Below are 18,817 nucleotides of genomic sequence, written 5' to 3'. Positions count from 1 at the left end.
TAGACATTTCCTTAACTACCTTATGTTCTCCAATCCCCTATTTCAGTCTATTCTTTAGAACAACATAAGAATGCAATGTATACTTCAACTGTTTTTAAATTGTTCCAGATATCTAATTAGGGAGAGATTTGGATATTTCAGATCCTTGAAATACATTGGCAGTAATAAACCCTATATGAGGAATTATATAATCTTCATAAAGCAGTTCAATTAAAGATGGGCAGATGATACAAATATGTACTAATACAAAATTTAAACATTTAAAAAATATATATATATAGCTTGGTCTCTTTACTCCTTCTCCTGTTCTTTTCCATCTATGCTCTGGCTTCTGAGAATTTCTCATTTTATTTAAAGACTTCTAGGTTTCTGAGCAACCACCTTAGTAACCACAAAGACTATTTTAATTATCATCTCTAAAAGTGACCTCATTCTTTCAGTTCTTGCTCAGTAAAATAATATAGCTCTTGAATCAAATGTATTTTATTTTAAAATCAGACTCTAAAGGATTCCTTATTTCCTTTCCTTAACTGCCTTGTGTTCTCCAATCCCCTATTTCAGTCTATTCTTTTGAACAAAATAAGAATGCAATGTATACTTGGATTGTTTTAAAATTGTTCCAAATATTTTCAGGGTTGACTCATTCTTAAAACCCATGGAAACCCTAGTTTGTTTGGCTAAACTCAGGACTAGAATTTTAGGAATTGTGACAATTATGGTTCATCTTATGATCCTGGGTGAACTATTTTATTTTCCTTGCTTTAGTTGCTACATCAGCAAACAAGCAAACAAAAACCCTATTGTGTGCAACCAGAAGGTTGATGGCAAAGGACAGTAAACTTTGCAGGCATTTGTGAGCAGGAGGAAATATCAAACTAAGTGTTACCAATTCCACTGTCACAGGGAAAACAGAAGAATAGTGTAATTTTCACTATATAGATCTTTTACATTCTTTCATTAGATTGATTCCTAAGTATTTCATTTTTTTTTAGATACTATTATGAAAGGTGTGGTTTCACTAATTTCTCTCTCAGTCTGTTGTTTGTGTACAGGAATGCTATTGATCAGGTTCTAGGATTTATTATTAAATTCAAACTTTACAGAAATCCTAAGTGGCATAGATATCTATATTCTTATGTCCCTTATGCAGAAAAACAAAGATAACTGAGGTTCAGTCAGGATAAGGGTTTGTTTGAAGTCACAGATAAGTGAAAGGCAGAACCAGTTTAATCTCCAACCCCAAGCTTGAGCTTGTAACTAGCAGGTCACACAAGTTCCAGCTGCAAAGGCTTGGGACCTACAGCGGTGAGCTCTGATAGGAGAGCTGCTGTTGGTCTCTGGGACAGTTCCATTCACTTTATAGTGGCTGACTTGACTTATGAAATGATATTTTGAAAAGAATATAAGTTCAAAACTACTATGCATTTTAGGTGTATGATCTTATGTTCTCTTTGTTGGCCTCTTGCCCTCCCTTTTTTCTTCTTCCCTTTCTTCTTCCTTCCTTCCACTATGGAATGAGTGTTGTTATGATTTGAATATGGTTTGTCCTCCTTAAAATTCATGTTGAAATTTGATTATCATTGTAGCAGTGTCAAGAGGAGCATTTAAGAGGTGATAGCATCATGAGAATTTATAGTCCTGGGAGCAGTTATCAGAAAGTGAAGCCACCCCTCATGTTTTGTCTGTTCCACACATGTTCACTTGCCATTCTGATTCGCTGTGACCTCATTTCACAGCACAAGGCATTTGCCAGAAACTATGTAGGTGCTAACACCATTCTTTAAAATGTCCCAGTTCTGGCTGCCGGGAAAATGGTGGACCGAAAGGTGGGACAGGAGAAGCCTGAGAAGTCAAGCGAGCTGGAGCCATCGGAGTAATGGAGGGGAAAGTTCCAGTCACAGTGCTGAGAAGCTATCAGCTGAAGAGGAAGCTGCAGGCCTCCAATAAAGTCTACAAAGATCTCCAAGTTTGGATTTGCCATAGGTAAATGATAACAAAGAAAGCATCAGCTTAGATAACAAAGAAAGCATCAGCTATATCCAAGAAATAAACCTAAAGAAACTGGTCCAACTCTTGCTCCAAAAAACCTTTCAGTACCAGCAGCTTTTAATGAAGATGAAGATAGTGAACCAGAGGAAATGTCTCCAGAAGCAAAGATGAGGATGAAGAATATTGCCAGGGACACACCAACGTCATAGACCAAACTCTTTCAATAAAGAAAGCATAGGTTTTCTGTTAACCAGAAGCTATGGGAATAAAATATAAACTCTCATCTTGGAAATGTCCATGACCAAGACAATTAAATGATGTGTTTTGAACTAAGGTGTAGGGTGGGTGTAAAGTTAAAAGAAACAGTTTCATTTTTTTAAAGAATAGTATAAGACTATCTTTGGAACTGCTTTTTCTTTTTCTTTTTCATTTTTTTTTTTAAGATTGAGTGGTACATGAATAAGTGAGAGTTTGAAATTAAAGGTAATTTATGTTTTATATACAGATTTCAAGACATTTGCTAATTTTGTAGTTTTATGTGATTAGTTTCCAATGGTTACAGATAATAAAGAAATCAGAAATATGTGGTTTCACTAATTTCTCTCTCAGTCTGTTGTTTGTGTACAGGAATGCTATTGATCAGGTTCTAGGATTTATTATTAAATTCAAACTTTACAGAAATCCTAAGTGGCATAGATATCTATATTCTTATGTCCCTTATGCAGAAAAACAAAGATAACTGGTATCTTTTTAGTTTTTTCTCACAACTATTAGCACATTAAGAGGGAAGCAAAAAGTTACTGTCTATTTAAAGCTGCAAGCAGTTATGCCTAAATTAACTTCCTTCTCATCTAAACTGTGTGGTTCCCAGGAACAGCCTTATAGAGGGAAAGGAGGAGTATCATATTGAAAAGAAAATGTTATTGGACTATTGACTGAAAGTAAATTTAGATAAAATTAAAATAGCGTTTTTTTTTTTCCTTATGGGCATTAGTTTTGTTTCAAGTCATCATATATTAGGTATTGTGTTGCTATCAGTGAGTACAGATACTTAGCTCTTTTACAAAAAAAAATTTAAAAAATTTTTTTTAAATTTACATGTACACACTGCTTAAGTATTTGGCTGGTTTTTGTTTTTAAAAGGTATAAACACCAAAAAAATTAACATTTTACAAAATGGGAAAGCAATAAGATGCATTTTCTGTAACTCTATGGGTTTATGTTACTGTTATTAAATTCAATTTGAATTGAATTCATTACAGAATTTCTTACTAGTACAGTTAATGTGGTTTATTTTAAGTATACACATACTGACCAGTGGCCTCTCAAAAGCATGTTGTAGGTACTGAAAATAAAAGGAAAGAAAATGCATCTTCAGACACATTTTATGGAATTGCTCATCACATATACGCTTAAATCTCTGTATTGTAAGCTGTTTGTTTTGTATTGTATATGGACTTTCTAATGTGACACTTAAACACATCTTTAAGAGCATAGTCACAGACAAAAGAAAAATGATTGTAGTGATTTCCTTCAGAATTCCTACAATGTTAAATTTGGAGGCAGCTTCAGACTATTTCATTGGTGGTAGTTACTTGCTTTTTAATAGGTAGTAACTCCAGAGAAGAAACCTGTGCCTATGCCTAATAAGTTGTTCTTTTACATTAAAGTTTGGATTAAGCCCCAAGTAAAACAATGGAAATGTATATAGAACCATTAGTTCTTACATGATTCAATTATATCAAGATACATGAATTTAACTTACTTTTATGTAGGCAAACGTTCATTTTTGTCCATTTTACTGTTTGTTAAAATAACATCCCTCTCCTACATATTCTGTTCTTGACCCAAATGAAATACTAATATAAGGTCAAGATGACGAGAGAGAAATGACTGAGATGCATGTCTTTACTAAAATAACCAATAAATTTTGTCACACTCAATAAAATGGTCCAGTTGCAGAAGCACCTCAAATTGTTTCTTTGTGAATAGATAGTTTCAGGCTTTTTGTAACAGCAACAGAAAACAGAGTAACACAAATGTACCCCCAAAGTTCATGGGTTAGAAACTTCGGCTCCTGTGCAACAGTGTTGAGAAGTAGGACTCTTAGGAGGTGAGTAGCTCTAAGGGATGGACCCTCAGGAGTGCATTCATGTCATTGTCACAGATGCAGGAAGTTAGCCAAAGACAGTGGGCTTGTACAATCAGCCCCTTCTGCGCTCTCTCTCTCTTTCTCTCTATCTTTCTCTGTCTCTCTCTCATGACTCTCATGAATGCTTTCATCACATGATGCCTCTGCCAAATTATGACACAGCAAGAAGGCCCTCACCAGATGTGGCCCCTTGATGTTCGGCTTCCCAGCATCCAGAACTTTGAGTCAAGTTAACTTCCATTGTTTAAAATTTACCCCTTCTCTGTGACATTCTGTTACAGCACTGGAAAGCAAGCTGTTTCTTTTCCTTCCTCTGTCCTTCCCTCTACTTACTTACCCATTCCTCCCTCTGACTTCCCTCCTTCCTTCTTTCCCTCCCTCCCCTCCTCTTTCTTCCTTTCTTCATCCCTCTCTTTTCCTCCCACTGCTTGTCCCTCCCTCCCTTCCTTTCTTCATTTTTATTCAATGACTTTTGAATTGAGCATTAATAAATTGTTGTTTTTATACCAAGTCTCCATTATATAATAGTGATGCTTTGGAAATGTTTAAGAAAAATTTATGGCTTTCTTGGCATCTTTTTTTTAAATAATAGTCTAGGGATCAAACTCAAAGCCTATTATGTTGTTGGCAAGCATTCTGCCACTAAACCACACTCCCAGCCATGTCATCTAACTTGAGATAATACCAATATTAACTTCTATTTCTTGGGATCTTTGTTACTTATATTAGAACTTCCCTAGACAGTTATTCCCAGGTTCATCGGCATCAGTTTTGAATTTAAGACATTTTAACAACATAACAGGGCATCTCATTTATTCTTTCAGAAGAAATTAACCTTCATCTGTTGGCTATCATGATGAAAAGAATTGGCACAGCTGCACATCGGAGACAGAATCACTCAGAAGAAGCACAAAAGCACTTAGATGATCATATATTCTTCAGCCTCTTGGCTTGTGGAGTATGATGGGTAATACTGACTGTCAACTTGACTGGATTAAGAGATACTGGCAGATGAGTAAAGTGCACTTCCCAGTGTGTTGTGAGAGAGTCCTCACATTATTGGCAGGTGAGTCTGCAAACAGGGGGAAGACATGCCCTGAGGTGGATAGTGCCATATAATAGTCTTGCATCCCAGATCCAATGAAAGGGAAGAAGGAAAAAGTCAACCCATGTTGGCAAAGCTCTATTCTGCTGAGCCGGTGCATCTTTTGCTACTGCCATTGCCCATGGACATCAACTCCAATTTCTTCAGCCTTTCACTATGGATTCACACTGGTGACTCTCTAGTGAGTTTCCAGGCCTTCAGTCTCAGACGAGCGCTGCACCCTTGATCTCCCTTGTGTTGTGTCTCCCAGTTTCCTGGACTGAGCAGCTGCAGGATCCTCAGTGCTGGCTCTTCAGTGCTCAGATGGACATTGTGGATCCTCCCACCTATAAACTAGCTAATAAATTCTTACTCCAGAGAATCTAACCAGTATACTGAGGTGTAAAGATTTTGACCATTATTAGATCCCACCAACCTACTCATTCACTTCACAACACTGGACACAGCAGTGAACAGAACATACAAAATTACATAATTGCATGGGGCTTATCCAATACATATATTGTAGCTGGTTTGACAGTCTTTACTTCTAGGATTCAGTAGTGCTTTCTGTAGGCACAAAACTCTGGGGATTTGCTAATAAACTCAGATTGAGATTTTAGGCTATTTATCTTACAAATATTTTACAAATATTCTTATCCTCTCTTTCTTAGTTTTTCTTTTGTTCCTCCTAAGTGTAGTTTTCCTTGGTTCACTTTCCTTGAATTTTCCCTTTGTTTTTTGTTTTCCTCTGTAATCCCAGGATCTTTTCAATTCTTCTTCCCTCCTTCCATGCTTTAATATTTTTAAGAGCTCTGCAAGGTTTCATTTCATTGATGAGGAAATTAAGGCTCAAAGAAGTTAAATAATTTCCCCAAGACCACACAGCTAGTAAAGAGCAGATTTCAGATTTTAATTTTGATGTGTCTGACTCCAGAAGTTGTACTGCTAGCTACACTTTTATTCTTGCAGCCTTTAAAAAATCTATTCTCTTACCTCATACAGCCTGAACTCTGGTCTATAAGCATGTGAATGATGAAGCATGTGTCATTCCTAGTTCTACTTTTAGCTTATGATGGTTCTGACCCACTATAAAATTTAGTATTTTTATTACTATCCAGTTTCTAAAGTCAAGTCAGCTATTTTTGCTGGAAAAGCTTTCAGTCTTCTGCTCAGCTTCTACTTTTTACCATTTTCACGTCATCCCACAGAAAATTTATTCTACAAAAAATCCTGAAAATTTTCAATGATTCTACACAATTATCACTCACTAAAGTGCCAGAAGAATTCCCTCCTTTTTTTTTTTTTTTGCATGTGTGAGCTATTTAAACTGCCAGTGTTTCTGCTCATATTAAATAAATCTCACTAAGAACAAGGACATTTCCTTTTCTGACTGCTGTTCTGAACTTGTACCATTTTCCAATGCGGCCTGAGTTGAAAGTCACAGGATTTGAAAGTGACCTTATGTAGGCTGAGCCAGTCCTTTTCAGAGAGCTACATGAGGCCAAACCATGTAGGGAAACTGTGGTAGGAAGCCTGAGACCAAGCCCAATTATAGAACCACATGCAGAAGGCTGGGGAATATGCAGAAGGGTGAGGAGAATAGTAAGTAAGTCAGGGCACTCCTGCTACCTTGGCAAATTAGTTTCTCTGGGTTTGAGTTCCCTAATTTATGAAACTGGATATATTGTACTAGATAGTGACTGTGTGTCAGAATCGTCAGGGAAACTTAAAAACAGATGCTAAGTCTTCAGTCCAGCTTGGGTAGAACCTGCAGTCCTCTTACTTGAGCCTCCCAGAGTGAGGAATCTTTTCTAACCAGTTGCCTACATGATTCTACCACAACTGTATTGAAAAAATTTCCCTGTTTCCCGTTAGGACTGCGATCATAAGGAGAGGAGGAGCTTGCACCCCAGCGGCAAACCCTCCCACTCAAAGTTCATGCTTCAGCCATCGTGTCCTTGGAATCTAGTTCAAAGCTGAGGAGAGCGAACCATGGCGCTGGGAACCATTGGTGAGGTGGTTGGACAGATTGAAGTGAAGTGTTTCAGCCAGAATGTACTGACGCACGACCAGAAAACCGCAAGACTGGTGAAAACCTTGCCAAGCCAGAGCCCTGTGATCAAAACAGGTACAGGAAATGGCTTCCCCAAGAGTCCTGCTGCTGCTGGCCCGAACCCTGAGCTGCCGAGACTTTCTGAATTCCCTGAGCAGACTGAACCATTACTGAAGCATTTTTCTGAGGCCGGGGATATAGCTCAGCAGGCGCTACGTCCTGAGTTCCATTACCCATACCCGCCCCGCGTCCCTCAAAGAGCCAAAATAACCCTAAAGCGTTTTCTTGCCTTGTTCTGCGGTCGCTTCACTGGTCGCAGAAGAGTTGCTATCTCTTTTTCTCTCCTTTCCTTCTTTCTGCGGAGATTGCTGTCTGACTGCTCACTCTAACTTTTCAGAGCTCATAGACTACAGGATTTTTGCCTTTTGCAAACTGGCTATTGTTTAGCGCTCAGGGCCTGAATACAAACTCTCAATAGGCTAGTCTTCCTTTTGTTTCCTTTAAAATTTGATTCAAACAGAAATTGTATTTAATCTGTCCCAAATATGTATCATGTCTGGATACAAAGTCAAAAATAGCTTGCTCCTGTGAACTCTCTTTGCTTGGCCGGCGAAACTGCCAGTTGCCGTGCAATAAATCACATTTTCATACAGTTGAAACACTAATAGCTGACTAGCAAGATATTCGGACCATACTCTGAGAGCCAAATGGTGGAGAACGTGGGCTGAGCAATGATTGCTTAGGAAGGGGACATTTCTCCTGGAAAGACAACAGAATAATTCTGCACTGCTGATTCTATCATAGGTACAAGCTCCCATGTATAGGCAAATCCAGCAAGTGTCCTGAACTTGTCATTTGCATTCCTGCCTTGCACTGTGTGTCTCTATTTTCATTGTGAAACCCTGACTAGATGACCCATCAGTATTACCTATGTGGAATAAATCCATGATCCACTTCTTACCCACATCTCAGCAAGGATGAAGCAGCAACAGCTTTTTGGGGACAACATCCTGAGTCTTAGCTTGGGTTTCAATGATTTTAGGAAAGGTGAAAAATTCCATGATGAGAGGCCATACACTTTCTGCAAAGATGTGAAAGGTCCAGATTTGACGCTGAGCTCAAGCAATAGCAACAATCAAATGGATTCTGAATTTTTTTCCCTGAGACTTTCGTGTGCAGGAGAGACTTTGCGGCCACATTGTGCTCTAGCACATTTTCTGATAGGCCTTTTTTTAGGAAGTGCTATCTTTATACTCTGCTGACACTAACATTGGAAAATAAAGTCTTTTTCACTCTCTCTCTTTCCTCTACTTTTGGCTTAGTTTATCCTATAAAAACACACTTCAAAAGGACTTTCTAGAAAGAATGTTTCAAAAATATAATATTTCCATCTGTTATTTCAATAATACATGTGTTGGGACTCTCTTTATGAACCATTTTCCTTTCTTTGCTCCCATTTAGAAGTATAAATATTTGATTCTAAAACCTCGGAGGAATAGTCAGCCAATCAGGTCACTGAATTGCGAACATTCCTAACCTTATAATTTTGTCTGTAGCAGGCACCTCCTGCTGTGGAACTAACTGCTAAGGGATCCCAGCAATGTAATCCTTGGACTGTTCAGTTCAAGGTTACTCTGAAGTGGAGGGAAGGAAGCAGCTTTAATTTTGATAAAATAAACTTTATTTTGTAACTTTATTACTTGTTTTTCTTTCTCCTTTCAACACTTCATAATAGATGTGTCTGGTAATTTGAAGTTGCCTCCCTGGCTCAGGCGCCCCTGGGCCACCCCGTGTTCTTGTAGCTTTTTAAAAGGCATAGCCACACAGACTCTGGTTGTCATTCCAGCGTACAAAACCTGAGTTTTTTCCTGTCATAAGCTGAACAAAGCAGTATACTGACCCTTATGAAAAATATACAAATAATATTTTCCAAATGGGTCGCAACAGAGGATTCATGGGCATTTGCCAGCTATATATATTGGAAATATCAAATCATTTGCAAAATTGTAAGTTACTTTTCTGCTTCTAGGCTTTTCTTTTTTAAAATCAAACCTCTATCTCAGGAATTATTGAGGCAACTGCATGTAAGGCTACAAGAAAAATTTAATGGGAATTCCCTTCTTGATATAAACTGCAACAATTTCCCAGGAATGAAAGATTTTTATGGATGAAATGTAATATATTTTGAATCAAGCCCAAAGAGATCTTTTGCTGTGTGTGAAGAATAAAGTAAAATTCCATTAATAAAATTTTATGGCTGGATGAGTGGGGAAAAAATCTTTTCCAAGATAAAAATATTTTCCTGTTGCTTCTTATGTTAAAAAAATAAAGTTATAGACATTCACTTGAAATTGAGCCTACTTATTAGAATACAAATAGCCAAATCTTTCTGGAGACAGTAGAACAAAATGTTGCAGTTTTAACAGGTATATAAATTTGTGCATGATATCATGCTTCCAGGTGTCTGCTCAGTAAATAAAACTTAAAATGCTGGATAAATTTTTAAAAAGTCATTTTGATGTCATTACAGAGCAGTAAAGCAGCCAGAAATTGAAAGCTCAGGGTCTTGAAAAAGATAAGCCTGACATCTTCTGCCGTTTTCCTCGTTTTTCCCATAAAATCTGACTCAAAATTGAAAAAGCAATCCCATGGGATTCTTGGTTGTCCTACAGGTCTGAGGGGAGTCATCGGAGTCTGGGAATGGGCTGCAGAGCTGGGGAGCAGCTAGGTTTTCCACTGGGACTCTTCAAGGACTTTTCTAGGAGTATAAGTGAACAGAATTAGCCTTTACAGAGATTAAAACAAATTCTTATATTTATTACCTAGTTAGATCACAGTGATCTTTCTAGGCCAATAGTCCACCCAAAACAACTAAATGTTCTATGTGGAGAGTTAACATCATCAAAAACTTCAAAGTATCTCTAAAATATTTCATATACCACATTAGCATTTAATAAAATACTGCTGACCATTCCAGCAGTATTTTACTAAATACTGAAGGAAGACTGAATGATCAAACGTGAAAAGAAAAGTCACTCCAAAAAAAATCAAACATATATAGAAGCACAATTTATTAGAGTTACCAGACATGAGCTTTTAAATAACTACAACATTTTAAAGAAAGTAGAGAACATAGTCAAGAATTTTGGCTGACACCTAGAGTTTTAAAAAAACAATTAAGTATAATTGTTGAAATAAAAGTATAGTACCTGAATTTTAAGAATCAGTGTGCAAGGGTGGACGCCAATTACACAGAGCCAAAGATAGAAGTAGTGAATTAGAGGAAACATTAGTAAAAATAAACTAGAAACCACTAAATGTACTGGAAGCATGAATAACCAAAATACAAATTTATAAAAAGTAGTAAAGTGGTAGGTTTAAATTTAAATGTACAAGTAATTGTATTAACTATAAATTGACTAAGTATTACAATTAGAAGACTGAGACCATCACAGACTTGTATTAAACATACACATACACACACAGAGACATAAACACATCTGTGTACTACTTATAAGAGACACATTTCAAATATACAAAAGATTGAAAGTAAAAAATTTTAAAGATATATACCACATAATGGTAACCTAAATAAGGCTGGAGTAGTTATATTAACATCATACAATGAAGATTTTAATGTGGAGAGAATTATAATGTATACAGAGAATTTTATGACATCACATCAAAAAGATACAATCATCCAAAATTTATGCTCAAAGAGTTTATTCTGTGTTTAGAAGCAGATGAATGACATTTTCAAGAGAAATTCTGTTTAAGAAAAAAAATGCTCTAAGTTTGGAACTATGGAACAATCCTTTTGGTGCATTAGAAATAAAGATGTGGCCAATATAATGCTTTAATAATGAGTTTATAATTGTGTTGCTCAAATTTCTAAACTGTGTCTTCTTTTCTCATTCATATTTTTTATTAGTGCATGTTTGCAGTACATAATGATTACATTTATCATGGATAAACTTTGTCTTCTTGTTCTATCACATATGGACAGAAATATGTTATCTGCTCCAAATATATCTGGGTATGAGTTTGTTTCTTCTTTCAATTCTGCAAGGGTTTGCTTTATGTGTAAGTATGTTGTTGCATATACAGAAAGAAGTTGCTTCACAATATCTTTAAGTTCTTTCTCCACCTGAAATAAAGTGACACTCAGATAGTATTGTGTGTGGTTGATGGGTACAGTTAATGTGAGGGAAAATTTGATATTCCAATTAGGGTCACTCATTCAAAACAGTCTTTGATTTTCCATCAAGTTATCAGCAAATGAATGAAGTTTAATATTTCAGTTTAGATAAATGTGTTTATTATTAGTTAACTAGAACACCCATACCAACTTGGGGTGGAGTGGGTGGCTTAAAGTGGCAGAAATTTATTATCACACAGTTCTGGAGGCCCACAGTTCAAAGTCAAGGTGTCAGCAAGGCTAGTTTTTTCTGAGATCTCTCTCCTTGACTTATAAATGACTATGCTCTCCTTGTATGTTCACAGGGTCGTCTTTCTACACATGTCTGTATCTTTATCTCTGAAGAGAACAGGAGTCATATTGGATTAGGGACCACTGTAATGACTTCATTTTACCTTAATCACCTCCCGAAAGACTCCATCTCTAATTACAATCATATACTGAGGTGCTAGAGGTCAGTACTTCAAAATGTAGTTAGAGAGGGACACAATTCATCCTACAACAGTGCATTAGGTATGATTTTTAAGATTCCATGCTTTCAGTAGCTTTTTGGCTAGATAGGCAATGAAACTACTGATGCCATGATTCATAGCATGGGCTCTGCTCTTAGTAACGATGCACCTTGGGAGAACAGCCTCCTAGGGCTGAAGTTCCCTTATCTGTAAGATGAGGATCTAATAACAGCACTTATTCCATCAGGTTATCTGTGAGAATTGTATGAGCAAATACATGTAAAGCATTTAGAATGATGCCTGGCATATAGGCAATATTTAATCAAAATCAACTATAATTACATATCTCATATATTTTAAAGTATTTTGAAAAGTTCTATGCATTGTGTGGCATGGTTCTCTGTTGAGTTCAAACTGAGATTCAAAGTCCTACGGTTTGTGTAGACCGAAAGTATCTGTTTTCATGAATTGATATGCATATGGGCTTTTGCTTAGCAGGCAGAAAGAGAAGATATGCTTAAAGTACACATCAGAGTGGGCAGCATTGGCCAGGATACTGGTGTGCTGTCTTCCCTTCCACCTGGTTTCATGAACTTGTTTTTAGTCTTTTGGTAGAAAGTGCCATGGAACAAAGCTGTAGAATCTCTTTCCCATGATGTTTAGAGACTTGATACAGGCAAAATTGTTGTGGAGCCTGGTGACAAAATACAACCCAGAATAGAACAGTGGGAAGAACTCTCTCTGTTCCTCAACAGTGCAGACCTAGCACTCCAAGAAAATGCCCACTGTCAGAGGCTGCCTCGCTGGTAGGACGGTGACGGGCAGGACAGGACACTGAGAAAGCCTTGGCAAGGAGGCTGTCAAAGGGCTACATGAGCCTAATGTTCCCTGCATGTGTAAGAGCCTCTCTTGTGATCCTTCAGAGAAGACTGAGAGAAAGTTTGAGGTTTAAGGTATCCAGGAGCACAATAATTCCATCTCTTGAGATTTTAAAACCTGACTAACGTACAGCATTTACACCTATTGTCATTTGGGCTACATTAACAATTTTTTTAGGTTACTATTGTCCTCTTGAAATTTTTACCACATATAATAGAGAAATATAACCTTGAAATTATGGCTATGTTGACTTAAGGATTTTGGGGGGAACTATGTCTCTGTGTGTGTGTGTGTAAAGGTGTTGTAATAAATGTCATGTGGCCCACTTTCTACCTCCCACCTAGCTGCCAGGAGTGCTTTCAGTGGAAAGCTTGTACCTGTCAGGCATCTTTTCTTGGAATTCCCTTGCACTGAAAACCAAAGATGACAGTTAAGAAATCTGTCCATGAAGAATGAAAAGACAATTCACAGGGTAGACAAAGATACTAGCAATATATATTTCAGTATGATTCATATTCAAAATAAATAAAAAACACCTACAAGTTAGTGAACAAAGGAGAAAAAGCTAATTTGATATAAACCAAAGACTTGAACAAGGAGATCAGAAGAGAAGAGAGACAAATGGCCAATAAATATAACAAAAGTTACTCAAAATCAGTAAGTTCTCCAGAGAAATAAAAACAAAACTTTAATATGAGATTGCTACATAGCCACCAGAGCATGTTGGCAAGGTTGTTGAGCAAATGCAAATCTCAATTATAGTGATGGTGAGAGTGTTAATAGGTATAGCAAATTTAGAAAACTCTGATACTGTATATTAAAAATGAACAAATACATTCTGTATGATCTAGTATATATCAACAGAGGTACATTTCGTGATCAAAAGACATTTATGAGAATGTTTATAGCTATAATTTCTCATGAGAACCATAATTGGAAATAAATGTTCATCTCTAATAGATTGGATAAGTAAATAAATAAGAGTAATTGAATGACAGTGACATGCATCATGGATGAATCTCAGTATATTGTTGAATGATAAACACAATACCCAAAAGGGTACATTGAACAGGAACAAAAATACTAAAAACAAGGCAAAATTATCTGTGGTATCATAAGTCAGAGTTGCTGTTAGCCTTGTTTTGAGTGGAGGTATAAAGTATAGTAACTGGAAAGAAGCACAGGAGTTCTGAGGCTATTTATTTATTTATTTATTTATTTTTTACAGTGGTATTGGAGATTTAATCTGGGGCCTTTGCACTGAGCTATACCCCGAGCCCATTTTTTAAATTTTGAGACATGTTATTGCTAAGTCGCCAAGTTGCCCAGGCTGGGCTCAAATTTGCAATCCTCCTGCCTCACCTTCCCAGAGTGTTGGAATTACAGGCATGCCTGACTGATTTCTTGTTTTTTGATCTGATTTCCCATTACATGGGTATATTTACTTTGGGGAACACTAAGTTGCACAACGATGATTTATGTATATGGCAAAAAAGGGGAGAAAAATACTCTGAAGAGAATTTTGTTCACAGTATGGAAAAATACTTTTTTGCTATAAAGGAATGAGAAAGAAGTTCAGAAATAGTTCACTTGAGTTTGACTTCTTTATAAGGAATTTTTCATAATTTGGTAGCTACTCTATGGAAATTTGAGACTTTAAAAAACAATGCTTAGGGATTATAGTAACTATTTCATCTTTCTATAACTAATATCATTCATGGCTTCTGAGTTATTTGTAAATACGACATTCCTTTCATTAATCATGACTAATAAAGAAAAACGTTGCCACTTGTACACTGTTCATTGCAGCCTGTGATTTAGGGCAATGGAGAGGCTCCAGGATGGGTTACTAACACTACCTCTGTCTCACAGTTCACTGACCCAGAGGGAAACTATGCAGGTAGTGGAAAGACATTAATCTTAGTTTCTTAGAAACTAACAAACTTGGATGGCTTGTATAAAAATTTCTGAAAACTCTGCATTGCTGTGAGAATAAAAGAAACAATGAAAGAAGCTTCTGGAAGTAAACTCCTAAGATGGGATTCTGTCTTAAAAGATTCATTCAGATAACAGTGAATCTGGCTCAGATCAATCCCTTTTTCTCTTTTCATTTTGAACATGTGTCTAAAAGATGAGAAACCATCTTAGCTGACAACTGCTGTGGAATGACTTGGTTTGTGCTAGCGATTCTATTCAAGTCAAGAAGAAAAATAGATAAAACAGGGGCTGTCCATTATAGCTGAGCAACTTTGTCAAAGCAGAGAGTGAGTCTTCTGTGGAGTCTCTTAACCGTTTCTTCTTGACTGTGCTTAGACGCTAACACAGTCAAATATATATTGTTTTCATAGAAAAATTACAACCACTCACATTATCTTAATGTCTTCAGAGACAGTCTTCAATCATTTTGGTATGACTTTCTTCTTTATCTTTGCAAAAGACATTTTACAAACAGTAGAGTTATCTTAATATTTTGGGAAGCAATTTGTGTTTCCTCTGGAGCTTTAGCTGTCTTTCGGATGTGATGGTGGCAACAAATTCATTTAGGGAATAGAAACAAAGTTAAATAAGAGGGTTTCCTGGACTTACCTTTATACTTTCTGTAGCAGGGATGAAATCCAAAGTGACAATTGAGAGTGGAAGGGAATGCTTCCTCCACAACACCTATTTCTTCTTTTCCTTTTTGTTTTTTCAAGAAGGGTCTTGGGAATTGAGCTACATCTCAAGTTCTTTTGTTTGTTTGTTTGCTTTGTTTTTTAGATAGGATCTTGGGAAGTCATCCAGGTCAGATTCCAATTTGCCATCCTCCTGCCCAAAGTGCTGGGATTACCCAGCATGCCTCTCCACGGCCTGCTGACACAGCCTGGAGACTCACTTGGCTCACAGAATCTTGTGACATTTTATTTTGTTCATAACAGAGACGGCATCCAGGAATTGAGCAATGAACTGTCCAGGCTGGCTTAAAGGAGAACATTTGATGAAAACTTATGTTAAGTAGAAGTGCTTCTTTCATTTCAATAATTCCTCAGTTCCCACCCAATGTAAAATCTCTTCCCCATCACCCAATAACATACCACACTGTTAGCAGACTGTGAAAGCTATTATTGTTCTTGGAACAATCTTGTATTTCCCCTTTCCTATTACAAACTTTGTTTTCAGCTAAGGGGTTGAAAGGTGGATACTGCAGATCTACCCGGTCACAGTATCCCATCTCATTAGTTGTACTGATTTGACCAATGACATATAAATGACACCATGATGCTTCCCTGTCACTAATATGCTCTCTGGAGGTTTCTAAGACAGGAGGCTAGCAACTGAGGGTTGCTAACAGATATGCAAAGAAATATGCCTGTTAAAATGGAGCCAAGTGGACACAATTGTCAGATAGAGACAGAGGAATCTTGTGGCTTTAAGTGTCTGGCTAAAGCCTCTAGAAAATATGAATTTTCTATTTATTCTTTCAGTTCTGTGAATTGCTCAAGTATGCTCTGGAGCTTTGTGGGTGAAGGAATTTCTTTTTTAGAGTGGACCTCTATCTCTAACCACCAAAGAAATATTGAAGAATAAAAGAACATAATCAAGAGTAATAGGAAAGCCAAGAACTGTCAGTTGCTTCTAATTTGTAGTAATTTATTTCCACCACTGATCCAATAGTCTGTCTATGGATACTATAGTAATTTTCAAATAGTCAAGACACTTCATACAGTGGTACCTCTTTTTAAGAACTGGCTGCAAACTAATCCTGCTTCTCAAAGTTCAATATGCTCTCAAGGGCTAAAGAGTTTTTAAATGTCAACAGTGACAAGATATAAACATTATGGTGTTAATTGGCACAAAGAAGATAGTCAAAAAGTCTGGTGTATTCCAGGTTGTGTGCCAGGTGGTAGAAATTCAGTGCTTTTAAAAATACTTTTGGACCTCAAGTTACTGATACCTAGGAATGTATTTATCTATAAAAAAAATATACTGTATTCATTATTTTAAAAAATAATGGTTGATCAAATAAAAATATTTAAGTATTAACTGTTCCTTTCAATAAACCAATAGACATCAGCAGTACAATTATCTCAGCTATCCTTGTATGGACATATATATTTTTTCCCTCCCTTCTTCCTTTTCTCCTTTCTCTCATCCCATTTGTTCCTTCCCTTTGAGCAATTTTGAATTCCTACTATCTTATTTAGTGAAGCACTGTATCATTTCTAGTGTTTTTTAAAATTATTTTTTATTCTCTTTAATTGTTTGATCAATCTTGCATCCTTACCTTTGGTAATCTGAGCAACTTCATTGAAGATAACAATATGCAATATAACAACCATTGTTAATTTCCTATGATCTTGTTTTGGAATTCTGTATCGTTTGTATTGTTTTTGTGTTGCTTTGTTTTTGTTGTTATTTTGTTACTGTTTTTTTCTCTTTAAAATAAAAAATAAATTTAAAAAGTAATGATTGGTACAAACTGTGAGCAAATTGAGGATGAAGAGGAAAGAGTCACTGTGGGCTGAGAGAACTAAAGATATGTGGAATTTGGGCAGGACTGATGAGTTCAGGCTGTCCAGAAGAATCAGGGCTAGACTTTTGAGAGACTAGAAATGGTCTGGTCAAGAGGGCTCTGAACTGAAAGAATGAGGGGCCGTCTGGCTGGTTAGGAAGTGTGGTAAGAAAGAAAAAGACATTCATTCCATCCTATTACACACTCGATCCTGTTTGTCCTTTACTTACCAACCACCTCAGTTGCAATTCCTTCATACATTTTGATCTAAAGGTAAGAAGAGGGAGGTAACCATTCCATCTGGTGCTATCCTTGACATGTGGTCCCCTAAATGCATTCTGCACGTTCCTATTTCTATGGCATCCATGGATTTCCCTTCTGATCATTCATCAAAGTGAGGGGCCATCTGCTCGGTGCTCAGTTTGCTCCATGAATGAAATGAAGGCATATGTTATGTGGCTTCATTCCAGCTTCCCTGTCTTCACAGCTGCCGCGCCCCTTTGAACAGCCCATGGGGCATAACTGATGTCTCACCTTACTGTAAGGTGCATGACCCCTTTGCCTCGTCCTATTTGATTTTGAAAAATACCTGCACCTCATGCTGTTTAGGTGTTATTTTAGAAACCCTTACTATACTGTAAGCCACCAGTTGTGTAGACATTTTTTGGCAATAACTCATATGACCAATGAAAGGTTTTAATAGAAATTCAACATTTCAACCAATTCTTCTGTTACAGGAAGAATAACAGCTTTCAGTTTATATATCTCAAACCCTTTGAAGTGCATTATTGACCTTCGCTAGCTAATCTACTTTATATCCTTGGGATCCACATCTCACAGGAGAAAGTTAGAAGCTAGAAACAATCTTGGAACTACAGAGTATAAAATAAATGAAAGTAGTCCCTGTGGACAATAATGAAGTAACAGAACTAAAATGAGAGCTGCAATGGTCTTACATAAACTATGTGCCTGTGTGCGTGTGTGTGCACGCACACGTGCATGTGTGTAATAGACAGATAATTTTCATTCATTCCCAAACCTGAGAATTAGACAACCTTTAAATGGTTAGGAAGAGATTTTTTTAGGTTTGTATTTATATAGAAAAATTACAATTCCAAGGTTCCTTTATACTAGGAATGTAAAATTGAGCAAGTGTTTAACTTCTCTGATCTTCCCTTTACTAATCTACAAATTGGTAATAATGAATATTTATGTGAAAGAGTTTTTATTTAGGACTAAATATAAAGCATGACCCAACATAGTAGGCACACAAAGATATAGCAGCTATTACATAGTGGACACGCAGTAATCACCTTTTGTTTAAATGAATGAGTGACAATAGTATGCGGAAAGCTTCTTGTCTATGTATATAGCTGGTGTCATTTGCTACTCTTATGCACATAGGTAGATAAATATTCACCATAATGTCTATTGTGATCAAATTATAGCTTTTAATTAGCTTGATTGGAAAAGTTTACGATGTACAGAAGCTGGATTACAAACATACTCTAAGTGGCA

The 18,817-nt window shown here is 36.7% G+C and overlaps 1 long non-coding RNA gene across 2 annotated transcripts; it reads left to right on the top strand.

The window, feature by feature from the left end:
- Window positions 1–1,025: 1,025 nt before the first annotated feature.
- On the top strand, window positions 1,026–9,602 carry LOC102006005. Of its 2 annotated transcripts, none has more exons than XR_263101.1 (3): window positions 1,026–1,983; window positions 4,966–5,207; window positions 7,104–9,602. It is a non-coding gene; the product is annotated as an uncharacterized LOC102006005 (long non-coding RNA). The 2 variants fall into 2 exon arrangements; XR_263100.1 differs by having other exon boundaries at window positions 1,026–2,472.
- The last annotated feature ends 9,215 nt before the right edge of the window (window positions 9,603–18,817 follow it).

The sequence above is a fragment of the Chinchilla lanigera genome, unplaced genomic scaffold (assembly GCF_000276665.1).
Source record: "Chinchilla lanigera isolate Chin_1 unplaced genomic scaffold, ChiLan1.0 scaffold00061, whole genome shotgun sequence".
Lineage (NCBI taxonomy): Eukaryota > Metazoa > Chordata > Mammalia > Rodentia > Chinchillidae > Chinchilla > Chinchilla lanigera.
This window is presented reverse-complemented; position numbering and strand designations above follow the sequence as displayed.